This window comes from Triturus cristatus, chromosome 11, assembly GCF_964204655.1.
Source record: "Triturus cristatus chromosome 11, aTriCri1.1, whole genome shotgun sequence".
Taxonomy (NCBI): domain Eukaryota; kingdom Metazoa; phylum Chordata; class Amphibia; order Caudata; family Salamandridae; genus Triturus; species Triturus cristatus.
In genome coordinates, this window is record NC_140594.1 from 655,025,275 (window position 1) to 655,043,804 (window position 18,530).

An 18,530-nucleotide genomic window follows, 5' to 3' on the forward strand; every position below is an offset into this window, starting at 1 on the left:
TACCTGCCTTCAATTTTCAGAGTCCGTACCCCTGGCCTCTGCCTCTCAACAGTATCCTAATGAACAACTAGATTGCTAACATTCTATATTTATTACAAAAGTGTGGAACGCCTGACATCATCTTGATGTAATCAAAACTGTACTACCTACAGCATTTCCTTTAGAAATTACATATATGAGAGGGTCTTATTGGCATCAAAATTATGGTTAGTGCTCTAAAAGACTAAAATAAGGACAAATTTTCTGAGTTTTCAAATAGCGACAAAGCACAAATTATTTGTTATCTTTATGTTTTTTTATCCAGTTGACCACTTGATTAAATGTTGCACTTAGGGGAGAGGATGTGGTGTTACTTCCAGAACTGCAGACTTTGCAACTGGGGAACCAGGTTGTCTCCCATGTCTACAACCAAAATGAATTTGTTCTTGTGTGATGTAACCAATGCTCATGTAAAGCACTCCAATACCTGACAAGTCTGCACTATATAACACTGCAAAAACACAAAATAATAAGTGTTTTGCACATTTCTGTCATTGGGCTATATTTGGGCTACATCTGGGTGATATTTGGGCTCTTTTATCTCTGGTGGCCATCTTGGGAGACTTATTTGTTATGAAGTTTCCTAATTTCCTCATTTACTGCAGTCTCCTCAGTAGGAAATACTTTCAGTTTTTTACTTCTTTTCCATCAAGAAGGCATTCAGATGTGTCACACATTTTCCATAAATTCAGAATGTTAGCACTCTTTTTGCTCATTAGATCACTGTAGTAAAGCTACTGCTCACCAGGGAAAACTGCTGCTGGTATTGAAAGTGCATGTTTCAGTCTGCATGTCAGAATTTTTTAATGAAATAGAAGAGGATTTGAGAAGTCACTCAAAATGTGCCCTAATTTTTCTTTCTGCAGCACTAATCATACTTTTTATGGAAAAATGAACCCCCTCATTTTGTTCCTTTTTAAATTAAATGTTTTAAGAGTTACCACTTTAATCCAAGCAAGATGGCTTCTGGTGTGCCATACGTTTATCATAAGTAGGACTGTTAGCGCTCTAGTAGTTCTTTGGAACACTCTGGGAAGCTGCAGTAGAACACAAAGGAATCAACTGACAGTCTCTGCCCTTGTTGGATGTACATGTTTTACTGAGAATGTCAGACTTCATTCTCACATGACTGAGAAAGATAATGTGAATTTACAGAAAAGAAGCTCTCAGTTTAGCTTATAGATCACCTTCCAAACCTCTGTGGGAAAAGCATACGAAAATATTTTTCTCTCAATCATGATATCCCAGCAGAAGGCTTTTTCACATGGTGAAATCACCTTAGAACATACCACAATTCCTAAAATGAGTATGGTACCATCAACAAATGATTTATAATGTAACTAAAGTCTTAAAACCTTCTATTAACTGCAATGATTTTTAATGAGGTGCTATCATGTATATTGGTCCCAAGATGGCTGCCAACACTTCTTGGATGAAGTGCTGACAGCCAATCAGATCTCAGGATGAGATGTGTGGTTAGGCTCTGCCCACATATATATATGCTTTTAAATGCTATTTTCTCAGGAAATACTGAACAGATTTACACCAGACCTGCAAAAGGCACTTCCTTGACCTTATGGCTACCTCTCTGCCAAATTTCAAGTAATTCTGTTCAGCCGTTCGGGCTGTAGTTGTGTCTAAAGGTCCTATGGAAAAATTCATGGGGAAAACGAGTTTTGGGACCCCCTTTTTTCTCGGCCCCTGCTTGACGAATCACCCCGAGACTTTCAGGGTAGGAGCTGAATGGAGCGCCCCATTAGTTTTGAAAATTTCGCGAGGATTCGTCAACCGGCGCCAAAGTTATTCAAAATAGAATTTTGAGATTTCCTATGGAAACTAGGTTGCAACTATAACTATCTACTGGCGACCGCCAGTAGATAATATATATATATATATATATATTGCCTGTGAGCAAGGGCGGATGCCCGAAACGCGTCAGATTGGTGAAACTCGGCTCTAAATAAAATAAAATAACTGTGCCTTACTTTGGATTTGCGTGGCTTCCATTCTTCGTGGATACGGATCTCTGTGGAGCTACAATTGTGGAATATATATATATATATATTCGTCGACCGGCGCCAAAGTTATTCAAAATAGAATGTTGCGGATTTCCTATGGAAACAGGGTCCTAACTATAACTACCTACTGGCGACCGCCAGTAGGTAATATATATATATATATATATATATATATCTCAACAACGCTTTGCCTTTGGTCCTCTGTTTAAATCGAAGAAAGCAAGAGCAGACCCAAATTTGTCTTCAGTGATGTTTATTGCCCAATCACCATGTCGCCATGACGCGTTTCGGCTGGAAGCACCGGCCTTGATCACATTACCAATGGAAATAGTTTTTTTGGTTTCCTATTATCTTTGGTGTTGGTTGCCAAATCTTCACAAAAGTTTCCAAAAAGGGTCTCTGCACCTCAGCTCCATCCTGGAAAGTTTTGGGGTGATTCTTCAATCGGGGTTTGAGAAAAAGGAGTGTGGGGTTCAAAAACGTATTCCCACCATGCAATTTTCCATAGGAAGATTGAACAGCAATATCACAAAAAAGGCTGAATGGAATTGCATCAAATTTGTCAGAAGGATAGAGCTTGATCCTGAAAGAGACACCTCCCTCCATTGTACAAATATGGGAGAAAAAGGTCCCTGGGATCTCACGGAGGCTTAAGGGGTGGGGACACGGGCCCACTCCCCTATATTGTAAAATGGCCTCAGGGATGTAGTCCCCGGCACCTCATTGAGGTTTGGGCAGTGGGACAATGTGCCTCCTCCCCTATGTTTTCAAACAGCCCCAGTGATGGGGTCCCCGGGGTCTCACAGAGGCTCATGGCCCCTCTCCTAATATTCTGATTTTGCTACCCTAACCAACCTGAGGTTTTAAAAAAAAATTAGGCACGGGAGCCGGCACTTTTTTTTGTACATTTCACTATGGATTCAGAGATCCGCAGCGAATTCACTGTTAATTTGTTTTTTCTTAAATCAATTCATATTTGGACTCCCATTCAATACCTAGGGGGCAGGTTATCCCTACTCTACCTGCCTTCATGTTTTATTTGTATTTATGTTTCTCTTTCATGTTTTGGGTGCAATGTAGAAGAACAAATGAACTCCTGTTCTGGTTTTGTGAATGCAGGGGGTGTGTGTGAGAGTGAGGTTAAGCATTGATGTCTGGATGGATTGTGAAATTGTATGCAGCTGTTGAGGTATGTGTGTGAAGTATTGTGCAGGGCTTTGTAGGTGTGCACGAGGAGTTTGGACTGTCTGCATTTGTGAATACGGAAGTTATAAAGCTCCCTGAAGTGAGATGTGGGTGCTGCGGGGGAGGGTGAGTGTGTCTTGCAACAGCATTCTGAATAGTCTGAAATCTGTCCAGGGGCTGCTTTTGTCTACAGTGCATTGCTGTAGTCGAGTCTGCTTGTGATCAGTGCTTGCTTGATGGTTCGTCTCGTATTCTGTGGATTTTTTGCAGCATCTGCAGGATGTGGAAGCAGATGGAGCTCTTTGTGTTAACTTGTACTGTCATGTTGAGCTTGTTGTCCAGAATGATACCCAGATTTCTAACATGGTCAGTGGGTGTAGGTTCTGTTTGCCATCAGGTGGAGTCCCACTGGGAGTTCCTGTTGCTCAAGACCACCCCTACTATTCGTCAAAGTTTCAAGCAATTGGTTCTCATCCATTCTGCTACAGAGGCCATGCAGTTGGTAAAGCTGGTACTGGTGATGGGTATCTTATCTGTCAGGGAGAGGATGAGCTGTCTGCATAGGAGATGATGGTGAAGCCTTGAGATTTGATGATGTTGGTGAGTGGGCCATGTATGTGTTGAACACAGTAGGGCTGAGGGATGATTCCTGGGTGACTCAGCATATTATTTTCTTGGCATCTGATGTGGAAGTTGGCAGTCTGACTCTAGGTTCTTTCCATGAGGAAGGAGCAGATCTATTTGTGCATTTGTTCTTCGATGGCAAACCCGTAGAGGCTTCTCAGGAGTGTGTTGTGGGAGACTGTGTTGAATGCCTCTGAGATGCCTAGCAGGATGGGGTCAGCTGTTTCTCCTCTGCTACGATGGCCCTGATGTTGTTGGTGGTTGTGATGAGTGCCGTTTTTGTGCTGTGGTTCTTTCTGAAGCCTGATTGTGCGCTGTCTGGAATATGGTGGAGCTTGAGTCGGTTTGTGATTTGTTTGGTAATGACATTCTTAATCACATTTGCTGCAGATAGGGCAGTAGTTTCCTAGTTGTTTTGGGTCAACTGAAAGTTTCTTGAGGCGGGTGTTGACTGCTGTGTGCTTCCAGCTTTCTGGGAAGGTGTAGGAGGTAATGGAGGAGTTCAGGATGTGGGTGAGGGCTGTGGTAATTAGTGATGTGCCAAGGTTAAAGATGCGGTAGGGGCATGGGTCTATTGGGGCCCCCAGAGTGGATGTCTGCATGATTTATTTTTTTCACGGTTGAAGGCCATCCATTCTGTCAGGTGTCTGTGTTGTCTAGTTATAGGCAGGCTGGCAATGAGTTTGCTTGGTGTGTGAATTTTCTGTAGATGCTTTCGATTTTGGTGTGGGAAAAGTTTGGATAGATCATCACACAGTTCTTGAGAGGGCTAGATTGTTTAAGGAGGCCATAGGTGTGGTGGAATCTTAGATAATCAAGAAGATTTCTTTGTTGCTGTTGGAGCTCACTTAAATGCATTATGCTAATGCTCTTTTCTTGGTGTCTCTTAGTAGGATGGTGGTATCGTCTTAGTGCATCTTTGAAGGTGGATCTGTCATTGGTTTCACAGCTGGCTCTCCACTTTCTCGCTAGCTGTCTGCATTGTCTCTTGGTTTACCCAAGCCCTCTGTGTACCAACTGGCTTGCTTGTTGGCTCTTCTCTGTTTGTTTGATTTGATGGGTGCAAGAGAGTTTGCGTCGTTCTTGATTGTTAAATTTGTCAATGTCCTCATCGATGTTGCCCAAAAAATTGAGTTGGTCAATGCGTAGGGTGTTGAGCCAGTCTGATTTCGAGATTTCATCCTTGCTGCTGCTGAGTAGGCTGACATTGGTTGTGGCACTGGCTTGTGGTGTGTTGACTTGGAATTGGAATAGAGTGTGATCAGTCCAGGTGAGGTTGAGTTGAACTTGATGACGTCAAAGGTGGTGAAGATAGGGTGCAGCATGTGTCCGTCAATATGTATGGGTTCCGTGACGAGCTGGGTCAGTCAGAGTTTGTTTAGTCTTTCTAGGAGTGATGTGATGCAGGGGTCGATTCTGTCTTCCAGGTGGAAGTTGATGTCCCAAAGATGTATATAGATTTTGGAGTTGATGGTGAAAGTGTAGATGAAGTCCTTGATGAGGTTGGTGAAGGTAGCTCAGTGTCCTGGTGGTTGGTAGACGAGGGTTCTACTTTGGGTGAGATCTTTAAAGATTTGCAGCTTCAAGTGGAGTTGTTCCATAAATGGAGTTTCGTTCTCTGTGGTCAGTGAACAATTTGTAGGGTCTTTGTAGACGATCGCAACTTCCCCTCCTGACTTCTTAAAGTGGTCCTGTTTCTAAGTCTTGTAGCCGGACAGGAATGCTGTGGCAATGTCTGGTGTTGATGCGGGGGTGAGCCACTTTTCCTTGAGGAAGAGGAGGTTCGGTGAGTCACTGCTCAGCAGGTCCCAGATTTTGGTTGTGTGATTTCTGAGCAAATGGGCGTGGAATAACATGCATGTGAATGAGTCTTGGGGTGCTGGTTTGCTCTTGTGACTGGCGTTGTGTGGGGGTGATGTTGTGGCTGTTGCTTGCGTGAGGGGTGTGGATAGGCTGCTGCAGGTGAAATTGCAGTACGTGCAGGTGAAATATTCTATTGTGGTGGAGTACGGCAGCAGAGGGGAGCTTTCCAGTTTTGAGTGAATGGAGGAGCACTGCAGTGTATAGCTGGGGGCAGCTGGACTGGAGTCTGTGCCACTGGGTGCTGTCCAGGAATGGATGGGCATAGATGGACTTGCCCCCAGCACACTCGTCGCAGAGCGGACGTGTAGTGACTACCATTAAGTAGGTCCTTGGAGGAGGAAGGAGCACGAGGGTAGGAAAAAAGATGCAGGTAAGGAGCGGGGAGGCGAGAGGTGGGAAAGATGCACAGGAGGGCTTTAGAGTGGCAAGGGTAGCAGGGAGCCTACAGAGGAGGAGAACTAGAGCCCTGCCATCAAAAGAACAAAATGTGGTGAAATCAGAAAGATCTTAAGTAAGTAGAAGAGGAATGTATGATGGAACCCCACAAGTATTTCACATGCATGCCTTTACTCCACAGTCATAACCCCGACTGCTATGTTACCATGCTTTCCTTTAAAAAGACTTGCTTTAGTGGTGCGCTGGACTTTAGAATAGCATAAATTACTATTCCAACTCCAGTCACTGTGTCAGTAAGGAAGGTGTCGGACTTAAAATCCAACATTAGTTCAACAACTTTCCCCGTAAAGCAAGTTGTTGTAATGACTCGCATGGTAAAGGAACACATGGTAATGTCACAATCGGGGTATTGACTACGGAGTAAAGGCAGGTTGTGGTTATTCCTGCGGAGTAAAGAATGTTTCCCGTAGAAGAGCAAAATGGGCTGAATAGCTAAAGAAAAAGAGCAAAAATGAGGTGAAAGAGGAGAGAACTCAAGGAGAGCGATCCCGCCTGACCAGAGGCAGGGCATGCCTAGAACTCTGCTGAAAAGGGCATTTTACACCTCTAAGTACCTAGGTGTGCAGATCTATCATACTAGTGCAGATGTCATTAATGGGAACCTGGGCAAGGCAGTGTCCAGAGCTCCAGCGATGTTACGGTTCTGGCGCGGTCTACCCTTGTCCCTTACGGGGAGAGTGGCCATTGCCAAAATGCTGCTCCTTCCGAGGCTACTTTATTTCTTTACTGCTCTCCCTCATAAACTACCCCGGAACATATTTAAGGACCTCAAGGTGATTCTGGTGGCGCTCATTTGGGGAGGCTCCAGATCTCGAGTGGCCCTCAGTAAATTGTATCAGCCGTTAGCGGAGGGGAGACTGGGGGCCCCAAATTATGAGCATTATCATGCTGCCGCACAGCTCCAGTGGCCAATGAGGTGGCTAGTGGGCTTCCAGCTCACAGAGATGACCAGCTGGGCATTATCCTTAAGACGCACAGCCATAATGGAATGGTTATTGGGTGCTAAAACTCGAACGCAGATGAAGCCAGGCAAAACTGCTAATGTCTGCAGCCAGATGTAGTTGGCTCAGATAAGCGATACCTAGCACCCGGGCAATGCCGTATGCACCAGTGCTATCACTCGAGATTCAGGCATATTGGGACTCCGAACTGTCGATTGACAAGCAGTGGTCGCAGTGTATAGAATACCCTAAAATTGTGTCTACAAATGCTAGATTGAAGTACACGCAGTTCAACTATTTACATCATACTTACTTGACGCCGTATAGGCTGTCACGCATGTATCCGGCGTCTGTAGACATTTGTCCCCGATATTTCAGGACGGACGCAAATTTTGTACATATGGTATGGACATGTCCCTGCCTTGGGGCCTACTGGGGTGAGATTGCGGCGACTTTGGGAGAAGCAACCGATACTATAATCCCTGTACACGGCCTACATTTCCTACTTGGTGATACCAAGCGTACTGCTGCGAGGAAAAATCTTAATAAATTCCTAGATCTCGCTCTGGTGTTGGCAAAGTGGAGAATAGCAATCGCATGGAAATCCAGTGTAGCTCCCAGCACGCGTATATGGTTACTGGATCTTCGCAAAGCATTGGTGGCAGAGCACACGACACAAAGGCTGGGGGTACCCCGAGACAGACCGCCAGCCAACCCCATGCACTGGCAGGATTATTTATCTTTCGTGGGAGGTAAATTGAATAAACCTAGCGCCACACTAACCTGATTGGCTAACTTCTACTAAGTATATTCTGCTAGGTACATATATGAACATGCTGCCACATACCAGCACGCAAGTCAAGTAGGCCACTACACTAGGCAGGTTCATGCCTCCTCAAGAAGGATTTCACACTATTGCACACAATGGGACAACGCGATATATGCTACATCCTCCCCTCTGTGCATCTCTTTTTCTTTCCTTTTTCTCTTTCTCTCTCTCTTTTTCTTTCTCCTCTCTTCCCTCCGCCGCCCCCCCCTCTCTCCCCCTCGCCGCTTCCGCTATCCCCCCCCCCTTCTTTTAAGGGGGTCCACATGTAAGTAATCACCTTGGCCCATAGACGACCCGAATCGGATAATGTACAGGGGTAAATAGAGATCGTACAGTTTGTATTTGTGTTTCATGAATTGTTTGGTGTGGAATTATGTAGCCGGGAGAAGAGTGTCAATCGATTTGTATTTTTCTTTCAGTTTGTAAAGTGGTTTAAATATATGGACGTGCACAATTGGTGGACACGATTTTCTTTGTCTTCACTCTCTCTATCACCAAAATGAAACGTGGCCTGGTTTCCTACCAGCCGTTAAGTGTAATAACTTCACTGTACTGTTTTGTATGTTAACACTGGCTGATTGTATTATGCACACATTGTGAAAAACCAATAAAGGCGATTAAAAAAAAAAAAAAAAAGAGGAGAGAACTCAAGTGAAAAGAAAATGGGCTGAAAAGAGCTAGAATAGAAGAGCAAAAATGGGGGTGAAAGCAAAGCGAACCTAAGTAAAAGAGAAAAACGGGCTGATAAGACCTATAGCAAATGAGGAAAAACAGGTTGAAAGCGGAAAGCGCTTTAGTAAAAGAGAAAAATGGCCTGAGCCAGAAATAGCTTAAACTGGCTAAAAGAAGGGTGAAAGAGCAAAAGTGTAAAAGAAAAAAGGCTGACAAGGAGATGGAAGAGAGAAATGTGAAGGTGTGAGAGAGAGAAAAAAAGCTAAAGAGAAACAAAGGAATGAGACGGGAGACTCAAGGCAGCGAGCCAGGTCCGAAAGGACCTTAGACTGGTCTGAAGACCAGTCACAGGTAAGTAGGGGGCTGGGCAAAGGCACCTGCTCACTGGCATCATGCAGTGGCCACCACTACGTATGTCCTGGGAGGGGGGAGAAGCGCAGTGATTGGTGGGTGGGATCACGCGGTAGAGTGGAAAGAAGACACAGGAGAGATGAAGCCGGTGAGGAGGGGAGAGGCAGGGGTGGAAAAAAGATGCAGGAAGGTGTGGTGGGGCCAAGGACTGCAGGCAGCGTACAGAGGAAGAGCGCTTTAGCCCTGAAAAAAGAAAGAGCAAAATGGGGTGAACGGAGAAAAAGCTTAAGTAAAAGAGCAAAACAGCTGAAAACCGCAAAACGGGATAAAAGTAGAAAGAGCTTAAGCAAAAGTGAAAATAGGGCTGAGCCAGAAAGAATTTAAAAGTGCTGAGAGAAGGGTGAAAGAGCAAATGTGCGAAAATGCAAAAGAGAAAGGCTGATTAGATCAGAGAGATGTGTGAAGGTGAGAGAGCTGAAGTAATGAGGTTGGAGCGTTGAGGCAGCAATAAGCTGGGTCAGAAAGGGCCTTGGACTGGTCGGTGGACAGGTTACAGGTCAGTGGGTGGCTGAGCCTAGAAATCTAACTCAGGAGACGGTCTCGAGGACTTTGGAATGACAGGAGAGACTCTTAAGATCTGTTGGCTCCCAGAATCCTCTGCAGTGTGATATATACACAAAGTTTTTGATCCTTAATTTCTCAGAAACTACTGAACACATTTACACCAAATCTCAAAAAGCATGCTTTTGGACCACATTTTAGCTTTGTGCCGTTCAGCAGTTTTTGCAGTATCCCTGTTCAATTTTTGTATAGAAAAAAGACTTGGGACAATGTGTTTTAGGACCGCCCCCTTTTTCTTGGTCCCACTTGATGGACCCGCCATGAAACTTTCCTAGAAGGAGCTGAGGTGGATGAGAATTTTTTGAAAAAAAAGTTTTTTGAAGTTTCGTCAAACTGTGGCAAAGTTATAAGCAAACCACAAAAAAAATGAACACAGCCCTATATGTGCATCTAACTATCACACCATTAAGAGTTATCCTTCTGATAGACATATGTTGCAAATCAGGTCCTAGGCAGCAGATTTATCCGATAGCTCAAAGGTATTTGTCATGTTATAAGGAAGTTCTAGGCCTGATCTTCAGACATCATAGCTATCCTTCATTTTATTACACATGTACAAAGCTAGAGCCGTACAGAGCCCTAGGCGCATTTGTCTTTCATTGACTAAAAAAGGGGGGGGACAGAGGGGGCTATTTCCGCTCACAGGGGAGTGGGAGGTCCAGCAAGGTGAGGTGCCCCGACAGTAAGACTACCAAGAAGAGTTTTACCTGCTGTTCCTCAAATGAAAAAGAAAGTGGGGAATCAACAAGAAGGCTGGATATAACTAAATACACATTGTGTATAAAGTTGGTAATCCTTTTGTTGGATATTAATGCCCTCACACACCCTTTCAGTTGAATTTTAAACTATGATCAATATAACCTACCGTCCTTTCATTACAGGTAGCACCAGACCATGACAGGTATTTTAGTTAAGTGATACTGATTCACATTTAACTTGTGATTTAGAGACTTAAAATATCACATAGTTCTCTTCTTTTTGTAGATAGTTATCATAGGTCCTGAAGAATCGCGAGTGTATGAGCTCCGAGCGAGAAACATGTTGACCATTAAACACTAACTTTGAGCACTCTCATAAGGGACATTATACTCTGTTGAGTGCCACTTACACGTTTTTAATCAGGGAAGGAGACCTTCAGAATAAAATCTAATTCCTATACCGGTACTACCAACCCTGTTTTAAATCACTTTCTCACATCTACATTAGCCAGGCCCCCATACCCGCACTTCACCAAACGGCTGTTGGATTGAAGAACTCCGATAAAGTGCCCCTTTTTAGGGAGCCCGTTAGGCATTGCACCGCCGGCCTGACGAGGAGCAGCCCAGATGATGAAGCATGACACCTGAAAGAGTGTGTGAGGGCATTAATATCCAACAAAAGGATTACCAACTTTATACACAATGTGTATTTAGTTATATCCAGCCTTCTTGTTGATTCCCCACTTTCTTTTTCATTTGAGGAACAGCAGGTAAAACTCTTCTTGGTAGCATTTGTCTTTCAGACATGAGACCTATGAGACAGAGCTATCCGTCCGGTAAGAGAGCAGTTAAAAGCTGGAGCCTGTACCGCCACCCCATAGCTATCTCTTGGCTTGTCCATAACCTCAGCAATAGGGCCCACTCTAAGCTACACAGCTCTAAGATTGTTTTGTGTTCACAGTGGGTTATGTGTTTTCCTTCTTTTGAAGTCTCTTGATTTGAACACTGAGCTCTAAAGACGCCTTGGGATTGTGAGAAATGCAACATATCACTCCAAAGTTTGTGTCTCACCAAAAGTAGGGCCAAGTGTACTTTGGAGCGAGGAATTATATGTCAATTAATATTGATAAACATCGAATAAAAATCAATCAAAAGGCATCCTTAGCAGAGAGTCAGACTTCAAATGGATGGTCACAATGTAAAACACTGATACTGGTCCACAGCGACAGCGGGGCGCACTTTTCTGGGATTTCCGATTTTAATAATGACGTGAATAGCAGACATAACACAAGTGTAAAGAAGTGGGAAAGGCACACCATATGTGCCAACTCTATTGCTGCACATCCATGACTTCTGCCTCGTGATTCACGCATTCCTGTCCCTGGGTGACACACAGTCAGCCTGGAAGGAACAAAGCGTGGTGCAGGGGTGGGTGGAAGCCTTGAACACTCACCATCTTGTTAGCTTATCCACTGACCACTTCCTTGTGCAATAGTAGTAATACCGGATAATCAGAGTCCGCAGTTCCTCATTCCTGTGGTGAATAAAGACCTCTTCACTGCTGGCCTTTGCCATGTCCAGGAAGCAGCATTGTGCTGCCTGCCTCTGAGAAGACCTGCAGATATCCTAGGAAGCTTCCCACTGTACTCGGAGATTGAGTCTGCAAACTACTGCGTCCTGGGGTAAGAGCGTGGCCGATAATGTCTGTAGTAAAGATAATATTTCTGCAAGTTCGTCTAATAGTAATAACAATCAAGGTGACAATATATGGCATAAAGTACCCACTACTGTGTGTTAGGTATATTCCAAGACACCGAGGGGGTGGGTGAGTCTCTAGAGAAGGAAGCCAAAGGGCCAGTTCCTTTAAAGGGTAATGGACCCTTGAGGTGACGTGTGATGTTCTCTTTAGGTATAGTAAAGGCTGTTTTAGCTCTTGGAAACATGGTCACGCGCATCACTGCTCTCAATGGTACTCGATTTTAATTTCTTGGTTTACAGCTCCCTCTGAAAGACATTCACGCCTACTGGTTGCGGGTATGTAGAGCGAATGTGTTATCAAGTGTGTCATCTCCATTGAGAAACTAAGCCTGTAATGTAGCGCAGAAACATATGGGTATTTTGAAAGAGACTTACAATTAACTTCTTAACATGTGTTAACATATATAGTGAAGGATCAGTAGATGCTTGATTCTTAATCGTCTTCAGCAGTGCGCTGTATAATCATACTGCAAAAGTGCCTCCTTATCAATGAAAGTGCATTTGTAAGGTGAAAGGTTTCAGAACACAGAGCGGTGCGGCTTGACGTTCATCCTTTGTCCAGGGCCAGGGCCGGCTTTAGGGCGCTGCGATCAGCGCCCCCTCACCAGGAGCCAAGCTTGGGAGTGCTGCATTTTCAAATATGTTACAGGCATCAAGGCTCCGACCTCAGATTCACTTAAGGACCAGCAATTTTTAGGCATCATACAAATGTCAGTTTAAGGTCTGGTGCGTTATGTAGCTGTGGAAGAGATCTGAGTGTTGCCTGATCCCAGTTTTGACTCTTCATAAAGTAGCGAAGAAGGACAATGTGCCTCCTGCAGAGCACAGCGTGTAACATGCAGAGCAAATAATTAATTTTAATGCAGATAGCTCAATGGGTTAGTGCTGCTATCACAAAGGTATTTTTGTTACATGCAGGTCCTAAGGTGCAATCCTAATATAAAAGTGTGCTATAAACCAGGATCAAATGGTATCATGGAAACTGCAAGCCATTGGGTTTGAACCTGATTGTTTTTCCCCCATTCTTTCATTATTTTTCAAAGGTTGATAAATAGGGTCCCTTTAAATAATAATTAAATACTTATCAGTTAAGACAACCCCAACCACTAGGTTAAGTTTTAAATCCCTAGCTTGTATTTCTCCAGACCAAGTAGGCTTAAATTAGAATGGCTAGCAGTGTTGATGACATATGACTCCTAAACCATGTAGTACTCATTGTCTCAAGTAGCATTTCCTATACTTTGATTCACACACATATATGAGTCATTGTCTCCGTATATGTGTGTGATGCAAATAAAGCACTCCTACACTCTACACTGGGATGAGTAAAGCTATAAAAAATGTAAATACACATGAGAGAGGGTCTGTGTAGAGATGAGGGCATCATTGCAGGGTGGTACTAAGGAAATCCTTATACAAGGAAGTATTTTAGGGGCAGGTGGTGGAAATTGTCAACAAAAATTGTCGCACCGGGTGGCACAAGCAGTGAAGTTTCATACTGGTCTGCCATCTTAGGACAATAAAAAATGATAGACAATGTAGAAAACAGTTTCATGATGGTCATATGATGTTAAGGCTTCCAGCAGTGGTTCCTGGCCTTCTATATCAGAAATGTGTGGTCCAGTAGCAAAGGCAATGGAGTCGCTGGTACTCTCATTACTCAGTTAGCATTAGTCTGCATTAGCTGGTGTGCTGCTGGGGGTTGAACTAAAGGAAATGTCTCCTGGGTGGGACTTCACTGTATGCAGAGTAATACAGAGTAGGCAGGCAAAATATTGTTACGCAGACTTACTGACATCCTAAAGACCAGCAGTTGGCTACTAGGCAAAGCCAAACATTGTCAACAAAGCCAATGGCTGAACAGGGCTGATCCACTGCCTAACTGTATTTATGCTATTCTGAAGGGCTGAGCCAATATGCAAGTGGAATTCTGATGAATAATTGAAGTGTGCTTACCTAAAGCCCATTTTCTCTAAGTGATATTATGTATTATTTTCTAGAATACGGAGGCTGGTGAGACATTTACACGGTCTTTTAGTCAGACCTAAAACACACAGAAATAGATAGACTGCAGGGAACTGGTGCGGTGGGTACACTTGTCAAGAGCATCACATTTGTCGCTTAAAGACATGGAACAAGTGTGGTACTGAGGAACCAGTGCACGTTTCCTTTATAGACATGGAGCAAGTATGTATGCTACTGCAGGCCCAGTGACATTTTAATTTAAAGACATGAACAAGTGTGGCACTGCAGTGCCAGTGAAAGCTTCCTCCAAAGACATGGACCAAGTGTGGTACTGAGGAACCAGTGCACGTTTCCTTTATAGACATGGAGCAAGTATGTATGCTACTGCAGGCCCAGTGACATTTTAATTCAAAGACATGAATAAGTGTGGCACTGCAGTGCCAGTGAAAGCTTCCTCCAAAGACATGGACCAAGTGTGGTACTGAGGAACCAGTGCACGTTTCCTTTATAGACATGGAGCAAGTATGTATGCTACTGCAGGCCCAGTGACATTTTAATTCAAAGACATGAACAAGTGTGGCACTGCATTGCCAGTGAAAGCTTCCACTAAAGACATGGACCAAGTGTGGTACTGAGGAACCAGTGCACGTTTCCTTTATAGACATGGAGCAAGTATGTATGCTACTGCAGGCCCAGTGACATTTTAATTCAAAGGCATGAACAAGTGTGGCACTGCAGTGCCAGTGAAAGCTTCCTCCAAAGACATGGACCAAGTGTGGTGCTCGGGGCCAGTGGAATCTTGCTTCAAAGACATGGAACAAATGTGGTACTACAGGGCCAGCCAGTTCAAGTTTTCTTCAAAGACATGGAACAAGTGTGGTGCTCGGGGCCAGTGGAATCTTGCTTCGAAGACATGGAACAAATGTGGTACTATAGGGCCAGCCAGTTCAAGTTTTCTTCAAAGACATGGAACAAGTGTGGCGCTGGACAGCACCATTTGACACCTCCCTTAGATGCAACTAGAAGCAGCTTTTCAAATTTGTTACAAGTGTCAGCAACAGCACAGGTGTATGAGTGAAAGCTTGACTCAGATGCTTAGTAAGATTTCCATGTACAAAGCAGGTGGGGTACCTTGCTGGTGGACCTGCTTCATTCAGACCCATAGCACGGATACTGATTTGGTCAGAAACAATGCAAGTTTCCTTCGCTAGCACAAAACATGCACAGCATCTACAGAAGCAGCCAAGGCCTGAATGTAAACACATACACATAATTTTCAACATTTGGCAGCAGTGTAAGTTACCGCCACATGCAGCACAGGTGCATGACGGTCATCAACAGTGCAGGTTAAGAAATCCTCAGATACTAAACAGGTATCACACTTGCAGAAGCATCTAAGCTTATGTTAGGCACAGAATACACAGAGTAAAATATAGAGGTCGGTGATTCACTGAAGGCTTGAGCCAAATCCTAGGCTCTGGTTCAGCTTACTTGTGACTTATGCCTGCTACCCATGCTCTAACCTCTTTTCCCATGAATGAAAAATTTTAAATGTTGATGTCAAACAGGAGTCAGAAAGGGATACAAAGATAGTGGCTAAATTACACAATTAGAGACCAGATAAACTGGACTAAATTCTGGCTTGGCCACTTGATCAAACTGTGTGATCCTAAGCAATTATTTTATCTTATTGTGCCTCCTCATTTTTCATTATGACACATGATAACATCTTGAAATACGCAAGGGTGCGTGCTGTACACAAATCTCTCTTGTGTTTGACTTATAATGCTTGCGTTTCTCTTATAATGATACTTTGTGTTAAACTAGAATATAGTCCACGTAATGGGTGCAGGTGACAACCAACTGGCGTCTTATTTCCTTAATTGTATTGTCATCGGAGTGGGGTTGGGGGTATGATTTTTTTAAAGTTCATGTTTAAAAACTCACTTTTTAATAAATGCCTCCCAATGCAGTGATATAATCTAATGTACTAAGGTGAAACACTTGTCAAAGAAATATACTTTTTTTAATTTTGAAGATTTTTAATCATATTTTTATATACTATTTGTTGCACGATTTTCATGCCAAATTTTACAATGGCTCAGCTTCTGTCTAGGCTCTTAGAGCCAAATGGACTCTAAGAGCCTTCACTCGCTCGCCCATCTCTAATACAGTACTGTGTATAACAGTTACTCAAGTTCACCCTCTCTCAGTACCTCGCTTTGGGGAGCAACATCTTGCTTTCGGAGTTTTAATAAAGAAGAATTGTGCATTAGTGACCACAAGAAATGCTTTACAGATACCTGTACATTCTTAGCATAAAATGAAAGGATGCTCAAATCATGAATTTTCCCTATTCCAGCACTCTATTCTAAGTAAGTCTGTATTTTTTACTAACCAAGCGATATCTGGTGTTTCGTCAAGCACCAGGTTCAAGTCGCACAACGATGCAAGGAGTTGCGACAAGTCAACAGGCAAAGAATCTGTAATTTTGACCAGGTAATCTATTTTTATTCCATATTCATCATCTGTACTCATTAACAGTGAAACAGCCAAATCCCTAACTTTTAATGCGCAAAAAATGCCCATCCAGGCGTCTTTCATTGGCATATTAGAATGCGCTGTTCATCCTGGGTAATCATGCTAATATCCACTCAATGCATTTCGGACACACAAGCCCTTCGTCAGGGGTAATTCTTTACAAACAAGTCATCTGAATCTTTTGCTGTCTCAGAGCCCTACACGGCTTCCTGCTTTCATGAACTCTGGAAAATTGTACTCACCACCATCATCTGCCCTTCACTTGTTAGGCTGAACGCGGTGTTTACTGTGTCTGTCTAGTCTCCAGAAGCCACACATAAGCATGGGCATATCTTCTTCTATGACCTCTGCTGCCATTGGGCAGCCAGGGCAAATAGTGCACTCTGCACTTACAAAGGTTTGCATGTGCACTTCTCAGCCATTCAGTGCGTGTTTATTGAAGCCTTTGCAGTGTCCCTCAGGTGCTTCAGTAGATTCTCCTGACTCCTGTAGCTGAGGGGATCGGACAGACCTAACAGTAAGCACCCAGGGGCATATTATCAAGAAACGGCGTTAAAATTATCACCGCTTTAGCGGCACAAAAAAAGTGGCGATAATGGGCTTGATAATATGACCTTGAGAATTCCAATAGAAGCCCATGTTCTGGTGTCAACATGGGCTTCTATTGGAATTCTCTGCGGCATATTATCAGTTTTCTGCCGCTAAAGCGGCGATAACTTTAACTCCCTGCTTGATAATATGCCCCCCAGTGCTCTAGGAGATCCTGTGGCCCTAATACGAAGAGGTGCTGCAACAATTTTCAGACTGGCGGTGCTACCATGAATGCTACATGACTGAACTCATAGGGATACTGAAAAATCCAAACACCACGCAAAAAACAAGTGTCGCAATTGAGCCATGCCTATTCAGCAAGAGAATGGTAAGGGTGTAGCTCATAGCCAGTGATGCATTTAGGAGCACACTTTCACAAACCGATTACTAAAGCTTGCTGTGGTAGCCGGTATATTATACAGACAGCACATATTCCCATGAAATGACCACTAAATTTGCACAGACACAATTTTACTGATAAAACTATATACGCACAAACGCACAATGTGCAGAAATTGGGTTTCAGTGAATATTTGTCATTTGCGCATCACCAAATAAAGTGTCTCGATTTGTTTTGAGCCTATTAACATATTTTTTCTATCACACTTTAGAATTAGAAAAAAAGTGCTTCATTTTTTGCCCTAACTCTTCATTTATTTTTAAATATTTATACAGTTTATTTACAGATATTTAAATTGTGTTGTGGGTTAGAAGAAAACAACATCTAACAGCCTTTCTTTTCAGACCAGTAAGATTTTTGCATAGTTCACTTTACAAAATTCAAGGGGCGTGGCCACGCAAGATGGCTGACAGGACGCATTCCTGAGCGGTTCTGTGGCTGCCCTGCTATAATCCTGTAATATCCTCTGTGTGCGGTGCCCTCACTATACCACCATTTACAGGATTGCCTCCCGCTCACACCCTGCTGCAGAGGAAGTTGTAGCGGTCTAGTTGTTAGCGCGTCACGTGACGTGACGCGGGTACGCAGGTTGACGCCAGGATGCGCGCGCAGGAGTAAGCGCGGAGTGTGAAGAGAGGGGTGCGTGGCAGCGAGCGCAGAGATAGAGGTGGCCGGCGCTCCTAGGTGTAACTGCTCAACTGTTGTGCCAATAAACATAGCGGAAAGACAACACTTGTTCCGAGTGCTCATTTACCAACGTTACAGTGGCGACGAGGTCGGGACGGAAACCGGACCGACGGGGGGAAGCGCAGTAGAAGGCTACACTCCACGTGGCCCCACGAGTCGAAGGAAGACACGCTACCAGGCCATCAAGCCCAAACAAAACACCGCACGGGCCGCCTGGAAGGGGGAAGTCACGAGATACGACCCAGCCAACTGCGGAGATCGACCCCAGGCACAGAGCACCCGAGGAGCGTG

The 18,530-nt window shown here is 43.9% G+C and overlaps 1 protein-coding gene across 3 annotated transcripts in view; it reads left to right on the forward strand.

The window, feature by feature from the left end:
- TM4SF19 (transmembrane 4 L six family member 19) overlaps positions 1-18,530 on the forward strand; it is a 238,790-nt gene that overhangs the window by 36,756 nt on the left and 183,504 nt on the right. The window contains exon 1 of one of the 3 annotated variants that reach the window (XM_085636386.1): positions 11,878-11,979. The exons of the other annotated variants lie outside the window; for them this stretch is intronic. The gene's annotated coding sequence lies outside the window, so the exon portion shown is untranslated. Of the gene's footprint in view, positions 1-11,877; positions 11,980-18,530 lie in introns of those variants that run through there. 3 annotated transcript variants of the gene reach the window in all.